The sequence below is a fragment of the Ambystoma mexicanum genome, chromosome 9, assembly GCF_040938575.1.
Source record: "Ambystoma mexicanum isolate Mex_15411 chromosome 9, UKY_AmexF1_1, whole genome shotgun sequence".
In the NCBI taxonomy this organism is placed as follows: domain Eukaryota; kingdom Metazoa; phylum Chordata; class Amphibia; order Caudata; family Ambystomatidae; genus Ambystoma; species Ambystoma mexicanum.
The window spans coordinates 241,295,130-241,318,292 of record NC_090931.1 but is presented as its reverse complement, the minus strand read 5'-3'; the positions used below and the strand labels follow the sequence as shown (position 1 = coordinate 241,318,292).

The 23,163-nt window shown below is 44.1% G+C and overlaps 1 long non-coding RNA gene across 1 annotated transcript in view; it reads right to left on the bottom strand.

The window, feature by feature from the left end:
• The window catches only part of LOC138487911 (uncharacterized), a 70,183-nt gene that overhangs the window by 33,466 nt on the left and 13,554 nt on the right, over positions 1–23,163 (bottom strand). Inside the window, exon 2 of the long non-coding RNA XR_011274556.1 lies at positions 6,233–6,442. This is a non-coding gene — a long non-coding RNA (uncharacterized lncRNA). The remainder of the gene's footprint in view (positions 1–6,232; positions 6,443–23,163) is intronic.

The window sequence follows — 23,163 nt, the reverse complement described above, 5'->3', positions numbered from 1 at the left end:
ATCAGGACGTAGAATTTCTTATAACAAGTGTGGATTTTTATTATTTCATTTCACGTTCGAATGAGAAAGCGAACCACCACTCCTGAGTTTGGGGGCTTTTTTAGTGCTGGCAGTAGCCAAGAAGTATGAAACAAAAGGGAAGCAATAACTTACTCCTATCGATATACATCTAATCTTGGCATGGAAATAAATAAAGAAGGAGTGATAGTTTGTTGGTGGCAGGGATTGATTCCTCTTTAAAAGATGAAGTAACATTTACATAAAGATTGCCCTAATTCTGCACAAACAATAAACAGTTTCCCATACGGGGAAAAGGGGTTTAGGAAAACAATAAAAATCCACACTTAATATAAGAAAATCTACGTCCTGATGAAAGCCCCGTTGGTGATCAGATGGATATGTTGTTTTGGACAAACATAGTTCATATTAGGGGTACAAACACAATACTAATGTATCCACTTGTTTCTTCTTCCATGGTTTGTCTATACTTTAGTCTTGCAGCCCATTGGACTATGGGGCGCAGTAGTTCAGTCAAACCCATATTTCCCTAGGTAGATTCATAGCTATTAAGAGTGAGAGGCACACCGCTTCGGTGTTGTTGGCCATGTCAAGACATGTAGCCATGTGTGTATTGTTGGCTGGGCGCAGTGATTCTACTTTTTAAGACTCTTCCTTTTAGCCAACAGGAAATCCAGATGGAGAAATGTCCACTGGGTTTCAGACATTTTACCTTACCCTCCGAGCAGTACCCAATCTAGATGCTTGTGCACCTCAAAACCCACCATGAGTGATAGAGTAGCAGTTATACCCTGCCAGTATCATTGTAGGCTAACGCATGACAAGATCATGCGATAATAGTGAGCCCATAGTTCCCCACATCTGGTACAGCAAGGATCCTTCTCTGGATTAAAGTGCCGCAGTTGTCTAGGGGTAAAGGTAAGCCTATGCAAGACTTTGTACTGTATGAGCCTGCATTTAGAGTTTAAGGATACCTCCTTAGTGAGACGCCAAGAGTCCTCCCATTACTGATCACCAATTTCTTTGCATAGCTTTTGTGACCATAGCTCACATGCTCTGCATGGCTCCACTTTATCACACTTTTGGACCAGGTTATTGAAGATTGACAGAAAATAATCAATTTTACGGATTTTGGTAATAAAAGTTGTACATGGGTGTACTTCCAGTTGTGTGGGAAATGTAGACCACTTTCTACGGAAGTCAGCATGCAGCCTACTGTTTTGCAGTGTAGTAAAGGCCCCGCCCCCTAAGTGATGGACAGCTTCTTGCAGGGTGAGAAATGAGCCATTGGGAAACATACCTCCGAGCGCCTTGAACCCATCTGTATCCCTGTCATTGCTGATTTCTGCATCTAAAGAGGGCTTATTGTCTATAGTGCCCCATATCGGTAGGCCCTGGTGGAAAAGGCAGGATTTTCTTTTCATTTTTTTGGCCAGGTGTAGCAAAGGAGACAGCCAGGGTCGTATCTGCAACCCCTAGTGGCTCGAAACACTCTGGGTATGAATACATGATAACCCATCCAATTTAAGCAGGAGACTCTCAAATGTTCAATTAAAAATAGTTATATTTTTCCCTTTCTGACGACTAAAATAATTCTAATCCCAATGCAAGCCTATGGGAAAAATCATTTCTACTGCTTCCTGTGACAAAATCTCCCTCCCAGCTGGTTCTGATTGTTAGCATGTATGGGTATACATAGCTATTAGTGATGAAGCGGAAGGAGGCGTGGGGGTTCTGCTTTCCCACACCCTTATTCATTATGCTTCAACACTAGCTGCAGTGAACTGAGCAGTTTGTGTCTACAGCCAAGTCTACCCCCCCCTGCACTGGAAGTGTCAGCCCCCACCCCCTTTTGTGTATGTAGGACAAGTAAGAGAGTTGTCTGTAGGTGTTTGGGTACCATTACAGGCAAAGAGGAAGGTGAAAAAGGACCATTTTTAGGGCGTCTGAGATATCAATGTACCAATCCCAACAGCAGGAATGAAACAAGTTCAATTCACAAATGATACACCACAGCAGTACTGCAATTTGATTCTCACTGCAAGATAGAAGTACACCTTACACAGGGCAGGAGACCACAGCTACAACAATGAAAAGTGAACCTTGCAGAAGAAAGGGTACGAGTGCAAGGCTATCAATGTTGCAATTCTGAAAGTGGAGCCTCACTATCTTGGTGATCTTAACATAGGTCTTAATGACCCAGATGACAGACAAGCGCAAGCTATTACCACCATGCTTGAGGGACATGGCCTCACCCAAAAAGTTATCACCCCCACCCGCGACAAAGGGAGAATATTAGACTGGGTAGCCACTTCCAACTGTCTTACTACTATCACCAAATTTACACCCCAGTCGTGGACTGACCACTTCCTCATGAGTTTCTACTTAACATTCAACCAGTTGATCAGAATTGAAAAAATAATGGCACCATCGGTTCCCACTAGATCCAGAAAAAACATCACACCTGACAATATTTTAGCCGTGCTCTTCCCAACCATCAATGCCCTGCCAACCTATTCTGACCCAGATACCATGGTCAAAATATACGACAACACCATGGCCATAGCCATGGACACCGTTGCCCAACTAAAGAACTGTAAAAGCAAACAACAATCCCACCTCAATACTTGGTTCACCCCCCACCTAAAAGAACTGAGATTGGAAAAAAGGAAGCTTGAAACTGTATGGCGACACACCCCTACAGCTGAAAACAAACTCAAACTATGCGCTACTAACTACACGAAAGCAATCATCCAAGCTAAAAAAGACGTCTATAACGATAGAATCTCCAACGCATGCTCCAATACAAAGGAATTATTTGCAATCCTGCAAGAACTTGAATCTCTCATACCACCACCCGATAACATACCCAAAGACAAGTAATGGTGTACCAATATCCAAAATGCCCTCGCAAATAAAGTGAAAACATTACAATCTATAATTACTATAAAAAAATCCTTGCTCCCTCTCGGTGAAACTCTCAGTACGCCCACGCGCAAACCTAGCCTAACACCTTTCAAATTCGCTAAAGTAATCCACTCATGAAACTGAAAAAAATCATTGCCTCACTAAAACCTTCCAATTGCAAAGGCGATTACTGCCTGGCCCAGATAATTAAGAATGCCGCGAGAGACCTTGCCCCCTTCGTCACCAAACTCATCAACGCTCCCTTCTCATCTAGCACAGTCCCAAGCAGTTTAAAGGAGTCCTGGGTTCTCCCCCTGCTAAAAAAACAAACCCTAGACCCCTCCATCCCCACCAACTATAGGCCCATCACTACTGTCCCTTTCCTCCTGAAGATAATTGACAGAGTGGCCTATCTCCAAATCCAAAAATACCTGGAGACTAACCAACTCCTCGGCACTCGTCTATCGGGCTTCAGACCTCAGCACGGCACTGAGACCGCACTTATAGATCTTAAAGCCCAAATCGACAAGCTCAATGACAAAGGAAACAGCTATGCTACTCCTCTGTGATCTGTCGGCAGCTTTTGACCTATTGGACCATGCAGTACTCTGCAAACACATAGCGTCAGCCGCCCACTTCTCAAGTGAAGCTATAGCCTGGGTCCAATCCTTTCTCTTCAATAGAAGTATGTGAGTCTTCTCCACCTTAGACTCTGCAGACCCTATCCAGACAACATGTGGAGTCCCACAGGGTTCCTGTGTCTCGCCAACGATCTACAATATCTTTGCTTAACCTCTATTCGACAAATTGGACAGACTGGGTGTCACCTACACAAATTACGCAGATGACACCCAGATCCTCATCCCCCTTTCGGCAATTTCACTACGGATACAGCTTTAGTAAACAAAATGTACACCCTCATTCAGGCATGGATGGCAACCCATGGCCTCTGCCTGAATGACGAAAAAACAGAGATCCTTATTCTAGGCTCACCTAACAACTTAAAAAAACTTGATTCCAACTACAGCTCCTTCAATATCAATGGCAATATAATCCCCGTCGCCAAAGAGGTCAAGACCCTTGGTTTCTACTTTGACTCCACTTTGTCCCTAAGGAAACAAGTGAACTCCCTGGCCTCATCCACTGCCTATACTGGTAAACTTATTAAAGCATGCAGACCCTTCCTCTCACCAGCTAGCTGCATTAACCTAGCCAATGATCTGATCCTCTCAAAATTGGATTACTGCAATGCACTTTATGCAGGCGCTAACAAATACATCATCAATAAACTTCAAACCCTGCAAAACAACGCGCTCAGAATGGCCCTGAACCTCCCAGTCAGAGAGCACATTTCGAATGTGCGTAGAAATCGCAACTGGCTAAAAATTAGCGATAGGATCACCTTCAAAATTGTCACACTAACATTCAGATGCCTGAACAATGCAGCCCCCCCATACCTCAGGGGGACAGCATAATAAGAAAAGCTCTGCACGACCAACCAGAACAGCCATCTCTTTCTGCCTCCAAACCCCTAGATTCCGACAAAAAAAAACAGGAGGCAATAGCTTCCCTGTGCAAGTAGTTCAGTACTGAAACGCCCTACCTGTTGAACTGAGAAGGGACCAGCCTTACAACAGCTTCAGGCACCATACCCGTACCTGGCTCCGTCGCAATGACCTTTGAAACCTGAGACCATGTGCATTGTGATCTGATGCCATACGTACCCCTCCACTCTCACATGTAAAATGTACATAATGTATTTACTGTTTATATGTTACCCTCTATCCTTAAATGTAAAGAATGTATATAATGTAATTACTGTATATAACATATGATACCAACAACCTGTAATCTGTAACCTGTAACCAAGCTCTAAGTATTCTGTTCTCCCAGCTACCCAAGGGTTTTCTGGCGCCCTATAAATAAACAAACAAACAAACTATGGCATGAAAACTAGTAAACCACACACATGACAGGTCATCACCACTGCAGTACTCTAAGGTACCCCTCATGAATAACTGGTTCAAATGCTGCTAAAACAGGAAAACACCACTTCAATATTGAAACATTATCCCTCAATGCAAGAGAGATACACAAGCAGTTCCAACAGCATAAGCAAACCTCACTGCAGGCCTGCCGCCCAACGCATCACTGTGAGGTAATCGGCTGTTCCTCTTAGGAGATAGCCTACAATTACAATTATCTAAGGATGATTTCACTAGGGACTGGGAAGGCACACACTTTGTTTCCAATTTATGCCTCTCCCCTTCTAAAAAGTTGCATTGCCCATAAAGTGGCAGGAGTCTAAGCCATTTTATCATCACATATGAAATAGTTTATATGGTTCAACACTTTAACGTTAGGATGACCCTTGTGAAAATTGATATGAGCACCAAACCCAGTATCCATTATGTATTTAGTGATTCAAGCATGCAACCATTTTTTTTTTATCACAGACACATTTGCAAAATATAAATATCTGGGGCCATTCATATGTCCTCAAATTTTTCTATAATATTATTCAAATCAGCCAGGAATCCTCATTGGTGTTATTTGCCTCTTTTCATTTTCTCATATCACATTTATTATTTTATTGTGATATTGTACAAAGTTAAGCTCACACAAATACGTCAAATAAAACTATACCAATATGTCCCACAGTACAACATTCATAAAACACCATCAGATAAAATGTACACTATGCACTATCACATAAAACAGTTAAAACATAAAACACAAGTTATTCATTTCATAAAAATATCCTATCAAGCATTCCTGTCAAAATGTATACATAAAGTTTACATGTGCAAAAACCTTTCACCATTTGAGTTTGAATAACCCGGCATGACTTACAAATGTCACACATCATTTGTTAAAATCGCCTCTTCACCATTCGATATCCTTTCATAAAATCCAGAACTATTTAAAAGTAATCCATTATGAACATACTTCCAAATAAAATGAGTCTATAAGGCTGCAGATGCAGGCAGTGAATTAGTATGTGCTCTCTTGTTTGAACCTTGCCATCCTGATTACTTATGGTACAATGACCCAGTTCATTACTTTGTGAATTATACCTAATGTGGTGTATCCCTCGTGTAGGCAGGAGATTCAGTCTATGTGTGTGTCCATCACCATGTGAGGGTCCAGATGTGGTGGACATGTGCATGCGCTCTTGTATGGCCCCCCCACCCCAATGTTGCAGGTGCTGCACAGGTGCTGCCAGTGCCTCCTCTTGGCATGCAATGTTTCCTGGGGCTTTTTGACTTGTGCCTAAAAATGCAATTGTGGCAGGGTTTGTACTCACCCACTATCCAGGTCCATTGTCCTCTGTGCCTCTCCACGTATCCTGACAGTGTGCTGTTGCGTAGGACCATGGAGTCATGGGTGGATCCAGGGTCGCGGACACAGCAGTAGCTGATGATTAGGTCAGGCCCACAGGTCATCTGCATATTCATAGAGTGGCAGCGCTTGCGGTTCCTAAAGACTGCCTCATGGGCATGGGCCTGGGGCACAACTGAAAGACACATAAATCAGACCGTGGGCAAGTGCTCTTATTACTTGCAGCTCCTGAAAAACATCTGACCATTCTTATCTGAATCCAATAGTGTATCCATCGCACGCGCAGTGATACCCCCAAGACTTGAGTATTGCAACGCCCTCCTAGGGGGAGCTCCCAAAAAGAGCATGCAAAAATTCCAGGAAGTCCAGAATGAGGCGGTCCACATCATTAAAAAGAAAACAAGGCGGGATCACATACCAGAATGCTGCCAATCATTGCACTGGCTACCTATCACGGCAAGAGTACAGTTTAAGATTGTGACCCTGGTGCATAAATGCCTGTACGGCTCCTGACCCACCTATCATAAAAATTGTATTCATCCATACCAGCTTCCCAGAACCTTAAGGTCCTCTTCTCTCCACCTGATTTGTTCATTACACTATTTACGAACAAAAGGTCTGGGGAAATTCTTCCCTGCTACTGCAGCTAGCCTCTGGAATTCTCTTCCCAGTGACCTCAGACAACAAAGAGACCCTGCAACCAAGCGTTCTGGGTTGAAATCTCATGGCATCTTTCACCTCCCTGTTCTCCCCCTTTGCATTGTCCTGTCCAGCTTGTGTCCATGTGTCTTTATGATTGCCAAGCGCCCTGATGCCTGCAGAGTTTTGGCGCTATATAAATAAATAAAAATAAAACCATTTGAAAAAAACAATGCTACATGGGTGCAGTCAATGGCTGAGTTCATTCACCTGGGTCTGTGTGGTGGGCAGTGAAATGTGCAGGTTGACATGGCACAGAAGGTCATCCAGCACTTGGCCCAGGACTGCAATGAATGTTGACTGGGCAAGCCACGCATCATGGCCACAGAGTGCTGGAATATGCCAGTCCCCAGGAACTGCAGGACTGCCACCAGTTTGACCAGTGGGGGCACAGCTGTGCAGATGGCAATCCTGCACCCAAAGTCATTTTCTATTGTGGCCAGCAGCTCAGTGATGGTCGCCCGATCCAGCCAGTACTTTGTTACCAACTGGGTGTCACTGAGGGCCTAGGGTGATAGCCTGAGCCTGGCGATGGGTGCACGCCATCCTGGGTCTGGTCTCCTCCTCCTCATTCCACCCCCCTGTACTCCCTGTGCCCTGCCCTGGTTGTCCTTCATCTGTAGTTCCAGGCACAGCATGTGAAACTGCATGTCAAAGCTCCCAGCAGAGAATGGCAGTATGGTGTTGAAAAGTGTGTTTGGGGGCTTGGTGTGTTTTACGTAGCCTTCTGGTGTGCATTGTATGCACATGTGGCTTTATTCCTGGAACCAGGGTTCATTTACCTCCAGCTGGAGGCTGGGGGTAATTCCAGCTGTTTTATCACCAGTGTTTGGGTGATAACACCGCTGGAAATGGAGTTGTGATAGCTCAGTAATAACACACTGTGTTGACGGTGGTATTACCATCGGCTGTAACAATGCTGCCTGTATTAACGCTGTTCCCTTTTGGGTCCTGTGCTACTTTTTCTGGGTCGTGATCGGGCAGAGCGGTATTCCAGGCGCTAATGCCCCTACCTCCCAACTCGTGAAGAGGCCCAGAGACTTAAATACTAAAATAAACAAAATTGTACCTGCTTATATAAATCTCACTATCATAAATCCACAAAGGCATCCACTTTCAATGAGCCAGTCTTCCACTAAATAATATGATAATTTGAAAGACACTATCATACTAACATTTCTGCATAGCCCTGATTAGTATACAAACATCCCTAGAGCATTTTACATAAGACAAGTATGGTTAACCATTTGATTTTCTCCATGATCAAGACCAGTATGGTACCAGAGAAAGTTAAAGGACAAATGGCAATCAAATACTTTTGCACTCTACCAAGCCCCCTATGCAGGTGTGAGAAAGTGAATGTAGTAGCTTAGTCGAGGCCAATTCTCAAATAGACAATGACCAGCAAGCATAGGACTATCTGTTAATCCATGTACATGCAAAAGGTAATTTGTTTGCATTGGTTTATGTAAGCTTACATTCACAGGTAATGTTCTTGGGAATCTCTATGTTCCATTCTGAACCCACACATTCAGAAAATGTAGGTATGTGTGGGTTCAGAATGGAACATAGAGATTCCCATACCTACATTTTCTGAATGTGTGGGTTCATCTCTCTATGTGCTTGTGCAAGTGGCTTTCATTAAACATGAATGTTCTTTCATTTATTCAGTGTGTGTGTGTGTGTATTTGTGGCTTACTGTGAATAAGAATGTATTCCTTTCAAGACATATTCATGCACAGTTTTAAAGGAGTCTACATGTAATGCTTTCAGTCTCTTTACATTTGTGGCCTGGAGATGTACTTTTCTCCAGTAACAGATATTGAGATGAAGACCCTCTCCATCCCAAACTACACCTGACTTTGCCTATGCATTTAAGGACAGGGGGATTCAGAGTATTTGCACTACCCACAGTTCTTAAGAAGCAGAGTTAATTCCTTCCACATGCATTTCACTGTGCATACATCCATGGTATACTAGAGTCTCCACCGGTGCCATTAAAATGGATATGCACTGACTTTGCATGGCAACAATACACTTCACACAGTTCCATGAATTAGAGTTTGTGTCTGCATTGCAAAGTCAATTTTCAGCAGTGCAAAATCACTTTTAACCGTGCAAAATATTCCATGAATCGGGGCCTAATTTCCGTCTCATCTGTGCTAGATGGATAAAATCTAGATGTTTCGATTTTGCAAGCCAGGGTGAATATTTAGCGATGTTGAATGATTACATTCTGATCATGTTTTATGTTTCTGCACATGTTCAGCAATTTGGAGGAATTTGAAATATTGTAACACATAGTTCTGATTAAAGGGTGTGATAGAGGTTACTACAAGCTGCCTAAATATGGTGTCAATCAGTAATTTCTCTCTTCATGTTAAATGCATTTACTTCACTGGTGTGCACTTGAAGCTGTTCTCTACCATAGGGCAGAGATGATACAGCACCTAACTATCCCCTTTCCATGTTACCACTTATCCAACACCAATACCTTCTTGGTTTACCTCGTCTCAATGCCCTTTCACCATGACAAATCCAAGGCAGATGTATGTCACAGTGCATCTGAATGTCATTCACCTTTCTGTTGACCTCCTAAAGCTAATGCATCTTTGACTTTGATGGAAGATGAACTGGGTGATAGATTATCTGTGTAACTGAAGCCTTGTGTTCAATTAGTGAGTTCCTAAAGTACATTTATGGAGTTTACCTTGTTTAAAGGTAAAACAGACTTACATATAATGGAGGAGCATTTCAAGGTGATCTAAAATCCCTCTGGCCAGGCCATGACATTTAGTAATCTTTTAACAGGTTCCAACTGGGCAGGAACTCCTGCTGGCTATTCAGACTGCCCTGGAGGCAGAATTTCAACATGCATACTCTTTTGATTATATTCTTTGATTTCAGGCCATACCGGTCAGTTCTAGATTGCTGAGAACTAACTGTCCAGTCCAGGAGAGTCCAGGAGAGTCCAGTCCACACATCTACAAGTAAATAACTCCTCTAAGTTTCCAGTAGAGGAGAGCCAGGTATGGTTTTCTACATATTCAAATATGGATGTGAAGAGGTTTTAAAAGCAAAATAAGGTTAGTGACCAGGGGTTGTTATTTCTTTCTTTCCCCTCTTAGGACGGGAGGCCAAAGTGAGAGGCCATTGTTCCAGACCTGGTGTTTATTATTTTGTCACAATTCCCCTTTTCCCTCACGATGCACCCATTTTAGCTGTATTAATTATCCCAGTTTAGAGGGTTACACTTCAGGGGGACTATGGGGATTCAGCAGCTTCCGCAGACAACAAACTAGCCTCCGAACTTGACAGTATGAACTGGTTACCAGCATGCGAAGAACAGTACAGGTGAGAAGCCAAGGCATCCTTTGTAAAGATGCAAAGAGGGAACATCATGAGTGCCAAGTTTCTTAATTAAAGATGAATAAATGCTATAATACAAGCAAATTCACGGTTTCTGATCATGTGAGCTGAGGATGAAAATAGTTGAAGAGCATGGTACACCAGAGTGAGGATAGCGAGTGTGTACACTCCCTTATATTCCCAGAGACGAGAAGCTACTACAAGGCAAAGTTCAAAGACAATGGGAATGACAGACAACATGAGTGATGAGAGATGATGGGATAATTGGGTGGGAATATAAGGTCAAGTCCACCCACCAGCACCTGGGGTACCAGCTTACGTGCTGATAGAGCATTGAATGTTCCAGAAGGGTACAAGCGTGCCAACCAATTGTAGAAGGCCATATAAAGAAGAGCCTTATAGTTTGAGAGCCAATAATGTGTTGTGTTTCTAATTTCTGTCGAAGATGACTTGCACAAAGGGAGGGCATGAGTGGCCCACCTGCCTATAGAGATCCAATCACTACCCCAGCCCTTGTAGAAAGTATACTTGGATGTTCCCCTTGAGCCTATAACCACTCTGCATAGGTTTTCTTAGTTTGCCATGTAGTATGACATCACGGATGACAACGTTTTGCTATATAAGTGTGATTTTTCATGTAATGCATTGAGACTATGCTTTGCGACATCCGTTAATGTCTGTTGTACTCCCTGTTTTAGATCATTGTTAATAAAACAGCATTATTTGCCAACTTCCTAAGTAGGTATTTTTACGTAGTTTGAGAATGTATTCTCTGTCCCATCCATAGTCTGACATGTTAACTTGAGTAAAAGGGCCTGTAGGGTTCACCCCATACTCTCAGCCAATACAAAACAGGTCTAATTTCCATTTCGCCACCTATGGGACCTATATCACACTCCAGGCTTACTGCTGCTTTTGGGGTGTGTTGTGGAATGAATAACATATTGTTAAGAAATTTGCTCTGAGCCACTGTTAGAGGAGTGGAATTAACACAACCCCAAACTTCAGACCTAAAGATGGTGGATGTTTTTGTTTGAGCATGTACACTGCATGAACTGGCTTCACCGCTCCTCCACCATGCCTAAAATAGTAACTTTTCAATGTTTCAAAGTATTGTATACCTTGTACTCGGTTATTAAAAGTTATGTGGATTGGTCAAATAATCCCATGTGATTCCAAATTCTTGATAAACTCTGTGAGTGATTCCATGGACTCTAGAGGTAACCGGTATTGTTTTACAAATACTGGTGCCATATTAGTGTCTGTAGGTTTGCTGGTCTAATGAAGAGAACTATGTCCACAGTCATATGAATCTACAGAGAACAACTTCCATAAATATTTGTCTCAACTTTTCGTTCTTTTCTTCTGTCTCTGAGGCATCAGCCATACTGATCTGTTCTTCTACCATCTGGCAGAAGCCTTGAAATATTTCTGGGATGGCTATTTCAGAAGTATCTTCTAATTGGGTAGAGAGAACTTTATTTATGGCGAAAACCGGGACAGTTGAATCCTTAGCATCGCTGTAAATTACTTGTGATTGTATATATCTCATGTTCTTGCATCTTATAGGTAGCATCCTCTGCTCCGAAGGGCACACAGAGTACAACATAAAATTCCCCCCTTTTTAAGTATGACTAAATTCTGATATGTTACCATCAGTATTGTGAGAAACATCAAGGTGTCTCACCCGCTAGTCTCCAGCTATCTGTCATGCAGGTGGCCAGGAAACAGCAATTGCTTGTGGATCCAGTTCTAGGGGGGTTGACCACTGCCGGAGGATCACCTGGATGAGGGGTCTTCAGAGAGTGGAAGTGGGATACCAGAAGGTGAGACGCGGTATCCCCTTATTTGTAACACCTTTTCCCCATCCTACTAGGTAGGATTCCTAGGAACACAACCCCCCCTTTCACGATACAAACACGTTCTCATGGGAAGTTCACTGTGATCGACAATGGACTAACAGCAGAGCTGTATACCTGACATGTCCCAACAGAAGGGTTAGGCAGAGTCAGGCATTTACTGATAATTACACACATCTGACTTCCATCACACTTTGCCACAGAGATATAAGGCAGAGCCCGAAAGCACACACTGAGCAAAGCAAAACACATGAGGAAGTAGCAGTTCCGAGATGGCAGTTTAATACGAAGAGAAAGACGGCAATACCAGAAAGGGTTGAATGGAGGGAATTGCCCTTATCCTTTGCAGAGGAAGGAAACCGCTACTTTCACGAGCCATCAAGAATAAGAAACATAAGACCGGGAATTAAAGCTGAAGAAAGATGCATTGTGTGTCGAAGGAGCCTGGGGCATCGATAGCTGAGGCAGGGAGGAGCAATGGCCGTTGTGGTATTGTCCTTGGCTCCTACAACAAAGCCGCCCCAGTAAAGTCAGCACAGTCTGAGTCGGGGGTACTGATAGCAGACCGGTCTGTGTTAAAATCAAGGTCACAAGCAGCAACATTGTATGAAGAAATCTGCAAAGAAGAGTGTAAGATGTATCTGATGAGCAACGTAAATATAATTGAATATCAAAAGAGTGACTAAACTTTTTAAACCAAGGTAGATGCCATATACAGAGTGGTCCGCCACCACGTGGGTACTCATTCGAAGGTCTCTGTTTGGTATCCAACTGAGAGTGTAAAATTGTGAACTGTGAAATCGAAGTGGTCCAGCAACGTGTCAAGCCAAACCCTGTCCACATTCGAAAGTCTTCGATGGCTAATACAAACTGTAATTGGTCCGGGCCTGGCTGAGGGAGACTAATTGTAAAAAGGAGATCTGAGCCCAACTGAGGGGGATCCGGGGTGAACTGTGAGTCAACCGAGAAAAGATATACGAACTTTAATTGGTCTGAGTCTGGCTGAGGGAGACTAATTGTGAAAAGGGGATATGAGCCTGGCTGAGGGGGATCCAGGGTGAAGAGTGAATCCCCCTACTTGAATACTTGGAAAGGAACTTTTAATTTGTTTGATACATTAAGACCTCTGGATCAAGAGACTTTTATAACTTAAGAGACTTGGGCATAGAAGTACCTGATGCTTGTAATAGAACTGTGTGGTCATGCCTTAGAAGCCCATGAGTGTGCTATGCTCCAGTGAACCGTCTTGTCCCGTGCTGAAACATGAGAAGGAAGGCCAACGGCCTGAACATCCTGATTTATCATTTTGTGAACACTTCTTTCTATTTCATGAACATTTCCCCACACTATTTGTAAACTAGTCTTAAGGATTGGAAATAGGTTTTTTAGTATATGCCCTTCTATTTTGAATAGACTCCAGTGGGACTGTGTTATTATTATTTGATGGTGATAGCTTGTTCCTATCTTTAGATTTAGGTTTAGATAGACATTTATCCCACCATTGATACAGTTCAATAAAAACCCTTGAACTGTGATCACTTGTGTCTGTCTTACTTTTATACTGTGCCTTCCTTACATATGGTGTAAACAAATTGGGGAACACTACAATTGCAACAGCTCAGTCATAGAGCCTCCAAACCCTCTGTTGCTACAAAAGAATCAATAGGCTTCGATATCTGTCATGACCCTTGCCCCTGGCCCTCACTGGCAAGTCAGCCTTCCAGTTAGGGCCAGGTCAAATGCCTTAAAACCTCATCCAAGACTCTCTTGGAGTCAGTCCTGGCACCTTTGGCGCCAGGCTCATAACCATCATGAAGACCAACATTAGAATGGGACTATTTACTTGGGACTACTTAACTTGGGGGGGGTTCAGCCAACATGGAGGCACACACATAGCTCAGTTGCAAGGAACTGAGCTATGCGGTCTAGTCTTTTGGGTGTGGCAGGCATGGGACTACTTTACCTGGACTACTTTGGGTGTGGCAGGCCTGGGACTATTTTACCTGGACTACTTTGGGTGTGGCAGGACTGGGACTATTTTACCTGGACTACTTTACCTGAGACTATTTAAACTGCACCCAAACAGCAGAACATGATTTACGTTATTCTGCTGTGGGCAGCGTAATGCTCACCGTGTCCGGTTCTTTGATGCTATCTTACCTGAAACCAAGGACCTGCAGAGAAAGAAAGAACACTACGAAACTTACCTGGAACAGTATCCTGTCTTCAATCCATCGTCAACTTCATTTCCACTCACCTGAAGGTACGAACTCCATCATCCGGCACCGCAGGCATCCTGGAATACAATACTTAGTAAGCGGTTACTCACGTTTCCTCCCGAATGAAGAAAGCCACACAATTCTTACCTGGGTAGTCATCTCCTGGTCAGTATCATTGCAGGAACATTACGGCATCCGGCGAGGAACATCGCAACCTGCAAGGAGAGAAAAGACACAGGTTAGCAATATAAAAGGCGAAACAGCACTGCGCATCACGCATTACTCACCGGAAAGCATCGCACACACCGCGCTTTCGCCTACCCGCCCATGCTCATCTTCAAACTGCATGACAACACCAAAATACCTTTCCATACCTAAAAGGAAAGAAGCAAGACATTATTATTCGAACTAAGAGGAACATAAGAACTGCATATAAAGACTGTAAAACAGCAAACCTACCGAGTCGCAGCAGGCCTGGATTCCCACAGGGAGGGGCTTGCACCAGTAAAGTAACTTGGTCGCTGCTCGCCCCCGTCATCTACGTGCCCCTGCCATGAGGAGCAGGACGTAGAATCCACCTTTTACAATATTAAGGTGAGGAGAGGGCCCAAGGGGGAGGAAGGAGTTGAGGCCAAGGGAGGTGGGAAAACATAAAGACAATCTGGTATTGAATCCAGCTCTCCTATATTGCAGACCCATCTTTAACCAGAGGCCTTACCAAGGGACCGGGAGAGGGTTCGAGAGTGCAAATCATCCAACCCGGGCTGGGTGGCGTCCCTGTGGATACCAGGTGAGCGTAACAATATCTGTAGCAGTAGAGAGGCTATTATCCCTCCTGGGAACAGAGGAACGATTCCCACAGACTTAGTTTTGATACCCCTCCTCGGTCTTATATAAGATCGGTCCCAAAGTCTGACCTAACCTGGAAGTTCGGTATATACGTTCTAGCACGCGTCATCGATCCCGACTTCCAGGGAGACATAAAGGATCTCTTACAGAACCATGGTGTGATCCCATTTGAAGTACATCGTGGAGACAAAATTGCCCAAGGGATTCTTGAAAAAGCTTTATTTCCCCATTTTGGAGAAAGTGAAACAGAAGAAACGGATAGAGGTATCTTAGGCTTTGGGGAAGCTGATGAACCATCGAGCACTGAAGAGAAAAAGGACAAAAAGCCTACCATCTATCTCGACCTAGCCTTCACCCACCGAAATGACCAAGCCCTTGCTCAGGCTTTTTTACAAGCAATTCCTACAGGAGAGAATGCAGAGAAGGGAAGTCCTTTCTTCTTCTTAAAGCAAGGATTTATATATAGAAAAGAAACATCCAGAGAAGCCTTCAGTAAAATCCAGTTGGTAATCCCCAAAACCCACCGAAAGAGCATGCTCGAGATTGCACATTCCCATCTGATTGGGGACACTTAGGACCATCCAAAACCCAGGCACACATCAGGGGGAAGTTTTACTGGCCAGGTATCCATGCTGATATAAAAACCTTTATTCAGACGTGTGAAATATGTCAGAAAACCAGTACTCACATCTCATTGCCTGCCCCTTTGAATTCTTTGCCAATTATAGAAGTCCCTTTTTCAAGAATTGGGATGGACATCATTGGACCTTTAGAAACATGTAGACTGGGCAACAAATATGTCCTCGTAATTGCCTACTACACGACCAGATACCACGAAGCATTCCCTATGCGGAACAACACCACTCAGTAAATTCTAAAGCACATCCTACCGTATTTTTTCAGGGTTGGCTTTCCTAAGGAAATCCTAATGGGTCAAGGCTCAAATTCTATGAGCAAGCTGATGGGGGAAGTCAAGGAACTTCTCCGTATTGCCACTTTACAAACTTCTGTGTACCATCCCCAAACAGATTTTTTGGTAGAGAGATTCAATAAAATGCTAAAAACGATCCTAAGAAAGTTGGTAGATAAGGATGGGAAGGAATGGGGCTGTATGATCCCCTGGGCACTTTTTGCAGTGAGAAAAACCGCTCAGGCATCTACTGGATTCTCTCCTTTTCGGCTACTCTATAGTAGAGAACCTAGAGATGTCCTGAACATGCTAAGGGAGACCTGGGAAGAACAAGAAGAGGCACCCATTCCCCTTTCGCAGATGGCTACCAGACTGTGAGAACATATGAGACTTCTTCACAATCTAGTAAATACTCATATGGAAAAGGCCCAAATCCAGCAAAAATCTTCCTATGACAAAAAGGTGAGATTAACATTATTTTCCGTAGGACAAAAGTTTTGGTCCTCTTGCCTTACTCAGAAAACAAGCTTGTCTCTAAGTGGCATGGGCCATATGAAATACTGGAACTAACAGGAACCTATACTTATAAGGTAGCACAACCTGAAGGGAAACAGAAGGTCCATCTATATCACATAAATCTATTAAAAGATTGGAAGGAAAACCTGTCTTCACCAATGCCACAATACTACCCTGTTTGGTGCCAGAAGAGGTAGACAGCTTTGAATTAATTCCTAAAGGGCTATCTAGTCAACAACAACAGGATTTAAAATATTTAATTATCTCATTCCCTGATGTATTCTCTGAGAAACCAGGAAGGGTGAAAGGCACCTATCACTACATTAGAACACCTAAAGGAAAAGTGGTTCATCTGAAACCATATAGACTCCCGGAAGCCCGCAAGCAGGTATTGGTTGAGGAAGTGCATAAAATGTTAAGAGCAAACATTATCGAACCCTCTTCAAGCCCATGGTCCTCCCCTATCGTTTTGGTCACCAAACCTGACCATTCCAGGAGGTTTTGCGTAGATTTCAACCAAGTTGGTGCCATTTTCGACTTCGATGCGTATCCCCTGCCAAGCATTGATGGCCAAATTGATAAACTCGGAAACGCCACCTTTCTATCAACCCTAGACTTAACAAAAGGGTACTGACAGGTCCCAGTGTATGGGCCTGATAAGGAAAAGACAGCTTTCTCGACACCCTTAGGACTGCTTCAGTTCAAAGTCCACCCTTTCTGCTTACACAGGGCTCCAGCCACTTTCCAACAGCTTATGGACCAAATATCACACCACTACTCTGATTTCTGTGGAGCTTATATTGACGATATCATCATTTATAGTAAAACCTGGGAAGACCACCTTTTCCATCTTTTTACCATTATGAGAGTTCTCGGAGATGCTGGTTTAACTGCCCATCCATCCAAATGCAGACTAGACCAATCAGCCATGAAATACCTTGGCTTCTTTGTAGGGAATGGTATTCACACCTGTCACTGACCATGCTCCACTAGTTTGGATTAGCCAATGAAAAGACTCTAACCCTCGAGTCATGCAATGGTTCTTAGACCTGTAACCCTACTGTTTCACCTTGGAGCAAGGGAATGTGTATTTCCTCTCTCGGTTCCCCTGTGAAAGAGATGTGGCATAATCGCACAGGGGAAGGGTATGTGAGAAACCTGAAGGTGTCTCACCCGCTAGACCCCGGGGTTCTGTCATCCAGGTGGCCAGGCACAGCCATCGCTTTTGGATCCAGTTCCTGGGGGTGGACCAGTGTGGGAGGATCATCTGGATGAGGGGTCCTCAGGGAGTGGAAGTGGGACACCGGAAGGTGAGACGCAGAATCCCCTTCCTTGTAATACCCTTTCCCCATCCTACCAGGTAGGATACCTAGGCACTCAACCCCCCCCCCCCCTTTCCTGATACAAACACGTTCTCACGGACACCTCACCATGAGCGACAACGGACTAACACCAGAGCTGTATACCTGACATTTCCCAACACAAGGATCAGACAAAGTCAAGCAATTACTGATAATTACACACACCTGACTTCCATCACACTTCCCCACATGGATTGGATAAAAGGCAGAGTACAAAAGCATACTCTGAGCAAGGCAAAACACACGAGGAAGCAGCAGTTCTGAGTTGGCAGTTTAATAGGATGAGAAAGACAGCAAGACCAGAAAGGGTTGCAAGGAGGGAGTTGCCCTTGGCCTTTTCAGAAGAAGGAAACCGCTACTTTCAAACATAATGGGAATTAAAGCTGAAGAAAGGTGCATTGTGTGTCGAAGGTACTCAGGGCTCTCCTGCATCGATAGCCGAGGCGGGAAGCAGCGATGGCTGCCATGGTACTGTCCTTGGCTCCTACAACAAAGCCGCCCCAGTAAAGTCAGCACAACCAGTGAGTCGGGAGACTGGTTGCAGACCTGTGTTACAACCAAGGTTGCAAGCAGCAACATTGTATGAAGAAATCTGCAAAGACCAGAGTGTAAGACGTATGTGATGAGTGACGTGAATATAATTGAATATCCAAGGAGTGACTGAACTTTTGAAACCAACTTAGATACCATATACAGAGTGGTCTGGTGCCATGTGGGTGGTCATTCAAAGGTCTCTGTTAGGTATCCAACTGAGAGTGTAAAGTTGTGAACTGTGAAATACAAGTGGTCCTGCAACGGGTCCAGCCAAACCTTGTGCACATTTGAAAGTCTTCTATAGCTAATATTAATTGTAATTGGTCTGAGCCTGGCTGAAGGAGAATAATTGTAAAAAGGTGATCTGAGCCCGACTGAAGGTGATCCATGGTGAACCATGAGTCACCCGAGAAAAGATATACGAACTGTGATTGGTCCGAGCCTGGCTAAGGGAGACTAATTGTGAAAAGAGGATCTGAGCCTGGCTGAGGGGGATCCAGGGTGAAGAGTGAATCACCCTACTTTAATACTTGGATAGGAGCTTTTTTGTTTGTTTGATACATCAGGCCCTCTGGATCAAGAGACTTTTTGATAACTTAAGAGACTTGGGCATAGAAGGCCCTGATGCTTGTAATAGAACTTGTCCTTATGCCAAAGAAGCCCAAAAGTGTGCTATGCTCAAGTTCACCACCTTGCCCATGCTGAAAATGTTGGGAAGGGAGGCCAACTGCCTGAACATCCTTACTTATCATTGTGTGAACACTTCTTTCTTTTTCATGAACATTTCCCCACACTATTTGTAAACTAGCGGTAAGGATTGGCAATACGTTTTTTTAGTATAGGCCCTTTTATTTTCACAAGACTCCACTAGGACTGCGTTATTATTATTTGATGGTCGTAGCTTGCTCCCATCTTTAGATTTAGGTTTAGATAGGCGTTTATCCCACCGTTGATACAGTTTAATAAACACCCTTGAACTGTGATCACTTGTGTCTGTCTTACTTTGATACCATGCCTTCCTTACAGTATTGTCGTTACAATCTTCTGGTATGGGACCAATTAAAGGGTTGGCTAGATCCATGGAAAAGTATTTAGAATAAATAGGCACTCTAGTATTGGTATCTGGGGAAACAATGACACTTTGAGGATCATAATTAATGACCAGAATCTGGATTGTATCATCTTTGAGATTTACTGATGGGGTGAGATGCAGAGACAGGCTTTGTTACTGAAGAATATTATTTAAATTAATAAAAGCTTTGTCATTAAACAAGGTCTGTCCTTTTCTAATTTTTACTGGTAATGCATATTGTCGCATATTTCCCAGAATAGTAATTTCTTCTTTGATTGGAACTTCCGCAGCAAATGGCAGCAATTGGGCGGACCAAAGTGCCTTTTCAAGATCATTGTAGTCCATCGGGTATTCCCCAATTCGGGACCAGACTTGGTTATTAATAAAATCCAAATTACTTGCGAATCAGTGCAGTATGTCATTGCCGATGTAGAAATCAGACATGGTAACTCTCACAAACCAACAATTATGGATCTACAGCATGCAACTGCAACCATATTTTAAGAATCATTTGCGTCAAGTCCAGATTCCCATTTATCAATCAAACTAAATTTAGGAATCTTTCTCATCCTTTATGTAGTTTCATGAGTAATATTTCACTGTTCAAACGTTTTTCTTGAGTTAAGCAAACTTTGGAGATAACTGTTTCCTTACCTTCATTAATCTGAATAGAGAGGAATGTGAGTTTTCCTTTTATTTATAGAGGTGCTAAACTGATAATTCTCTTTTCTGAGTTATCTTATGGGGGACCTTAGTCCTTACTGGAGGTCGGAGGTGGATCGAATTCCAGGGTATTACCCTCCAGGATGGAGAACCACTCATTATGTGGAGGAAGATTTATTTTTAAAGGTCTGTGGAGGTCCCTTCTTATACTTTCATAGATATGATTGCAATGTGTGTGACTTGAGTGTTTTGGAAATGAATTTCTACTCGATCAGGATGTTTTTCAATCAAAGAACAGGTGCCATTCAAACTGACATAGCTGACAATTCTTTTAGCTTAATTGGGCAGTGAGTCCGGGTCCAAAGAGCCTGGTTCACGCAATCTATAACTGGGGAAAGCCTCTGAAGCAAATTGTTTCCTAGTAAAACAGGTGTACTCTGGGGGGACATGACTATCACTGGATGGCTGAGTCGATGTCACCCTATTTTGATTTTCAATTTCCATAATCCCAACTACTGCCATCTGGTTCCCATCGAAATTATGAAGCTCTCTAGGGAGGGGTTTGAGAAAAATGTGGTAACTTTCCACTTTTCCTCGGTTGATAGTATCAAGTACTTGTCTAGACATAAAGGTTGCTTGTTACCTGGGTGTCGAATGCCAGTAAGCCACACTGTCCCTGAACTTGGACAAGTATGAAAAACATCCATCTTTCATCTCCAAACGTACAGAGAATGTGTGAGTTAGTGGATAATTCTGCTTGCATTCGTTGGATTTGGGATATCATAAGCTTACCTTGAGCAGTACCTCTGGGCATTATTTTCAACATCAAGTTCATGTGTGTTGGTCAAGGACTAGGTAGGAATAAAATGACACTTTGAGATTCTGTAAGGAATGGGGACTTCCCCCTTTTCTGCGGGTTCCAGGTCACTGCTATTGTTTGGATTGCAAAGCCTAGGAGCACCTAAAGTGGGAGAAATATACTTTTGTTTTGCACATTTTTCAGCAAGCTCTGGGTGGTTTTGTCAGAGGTAATAGAAGCTTCCTCCAAGGCCTCACATATATTTTCTGTTGCTTCCCCCCTTTCCTCTTCCCCTTGTATTTTGGACTTGAACACCTTCCTCTTGTCATTGTCCACCCTGACCTGTTCATTTCTTTTGGCCAAGGTTTCTATGAACATTAGGATCAGGCTTTCTCTGTTGGGATCTCATGAATTGACCAATGCTCTCTGTCAATGTCACGCTTACCTCTGGTGCCCTGCAGGAGTGCCTGGTCCGGTCTGTACCTATGTGTAGCCCCCTCGATGTCTGCCTTCACCCTGATGCTCGCCCCAGCCACTCCCTCCCCCACTGGTCGACTGGGGATTAACTCCCAGGGAACCGTGAGGTTGGGAGGGACCTGGGTGGTTTCTGGACTTTTGGGCTGTATCGTTCTGGGGGTCAGGGTGACCAAAAGGTAAGTACAGGGTAAGTATAAGTGCAGGACCTTCCCTTCTGCCCCTCCCCTTCAGACCCTGGGTTGGCTGGCAGGCGCAAAGCGAGCGCTGCTTACCGTAATGTTTGCGACTACAGGCGCTGTCCTCAGGTGCGTATCGTCCTCCAGTTACTTCACTAAAGGTGCGTGTTCCAGGCTGGCTGTGACACACAGGATACGACAGTGAACAGGTAAGTCTTGATTTAAATGTGGTGCACAGGTAAGTCTTGATTAAACACGAGTGTCCAACTTGCTGTGCTTGCAAACTTGTTCTGAGCTTAATTTCACAATGTCTTTGGGCCTCATTACGAGAATGGAGGCAGCCATGCCCTTAATAAGGGCATGGCTGCCTCCATACCGGGTTCCAGTACCGGGTTCTGTGAATGAGGAATTACTGAGTCATTCCGACCTTGGAGGACCCGGTAATTCATCATGCACAGAACCATTCCCCATTCCCATTTGAGCCTCCTTAGGGCTCAATGGGAATGGGGATGGAGCTAATAACGGGCCTGGTAATAACAGGCCTGTTAGCTCCTTGGTCCCCTCACGGGACCCGGAAAGGACGTCTGGTTTTACCAGACGTCTGTTCCGGGTCCCGCTAGGGGACCTCGTAATCAGGCATCCCGTAATGAACGGTGCCGGTCCTGTACCGGCACCCATCATTACGGGAGCGCAAGCCTCGTAATGAGGCAGTTTGTCTTTCTTCTTTACAGGAGCTGAGCGACTGAAGGCCGACACCGTAATGAGACACTGAAGGAAAAGAGCTGGACTCAATGTGCAGGTGAGCACAATAGGCACTGGGACGGGCGGTGGTCGAAGAATGGAATAGGATCTCTCACACTGTTACTTTGCTTTGCAGGTCCTCAGATGCTGCGGGAATGAACACCGTCAGAGAAATGAGGAAGAACCAAGATGAGCAGGCGATGAAGAACCAATGTCCAAGATGAGCAGGCGATGAAGAACCAATGTCCAAGATGAGCAGCCCCATAAGTCGACTCAGGGTGCTGTTCAAGAAAAAACTAAAAAACGAACGCAGAGACAAGTCTTTATGCGAGGGTCGTGGATCCTCGTTTCAGGTGAGTTTCTTCAGGTGAGTTTCCACTGCTTCCCATCCATGTAAAGCCGGCTGCAGATACACTGAGAGCAGGAGCAGTAAGCGAGACACTGTTCTTGCAAAGAGCAGAAGAAACGCTAAGCACAGGGTGCGAACCGGGGCATGGTTTTATAGCCTTGGGCTTTAAGCGTTAGACTGCCAGGGGCATTGATTCCTTACACGTGCTTGGCATTCCTTTGCACGTGCCGGGCATTCCCACTCTCGCGGTAGGCACGCTGGTGCAGATTGTGGCCTTGTTCCATTCTACCCGCTTACGGCAGC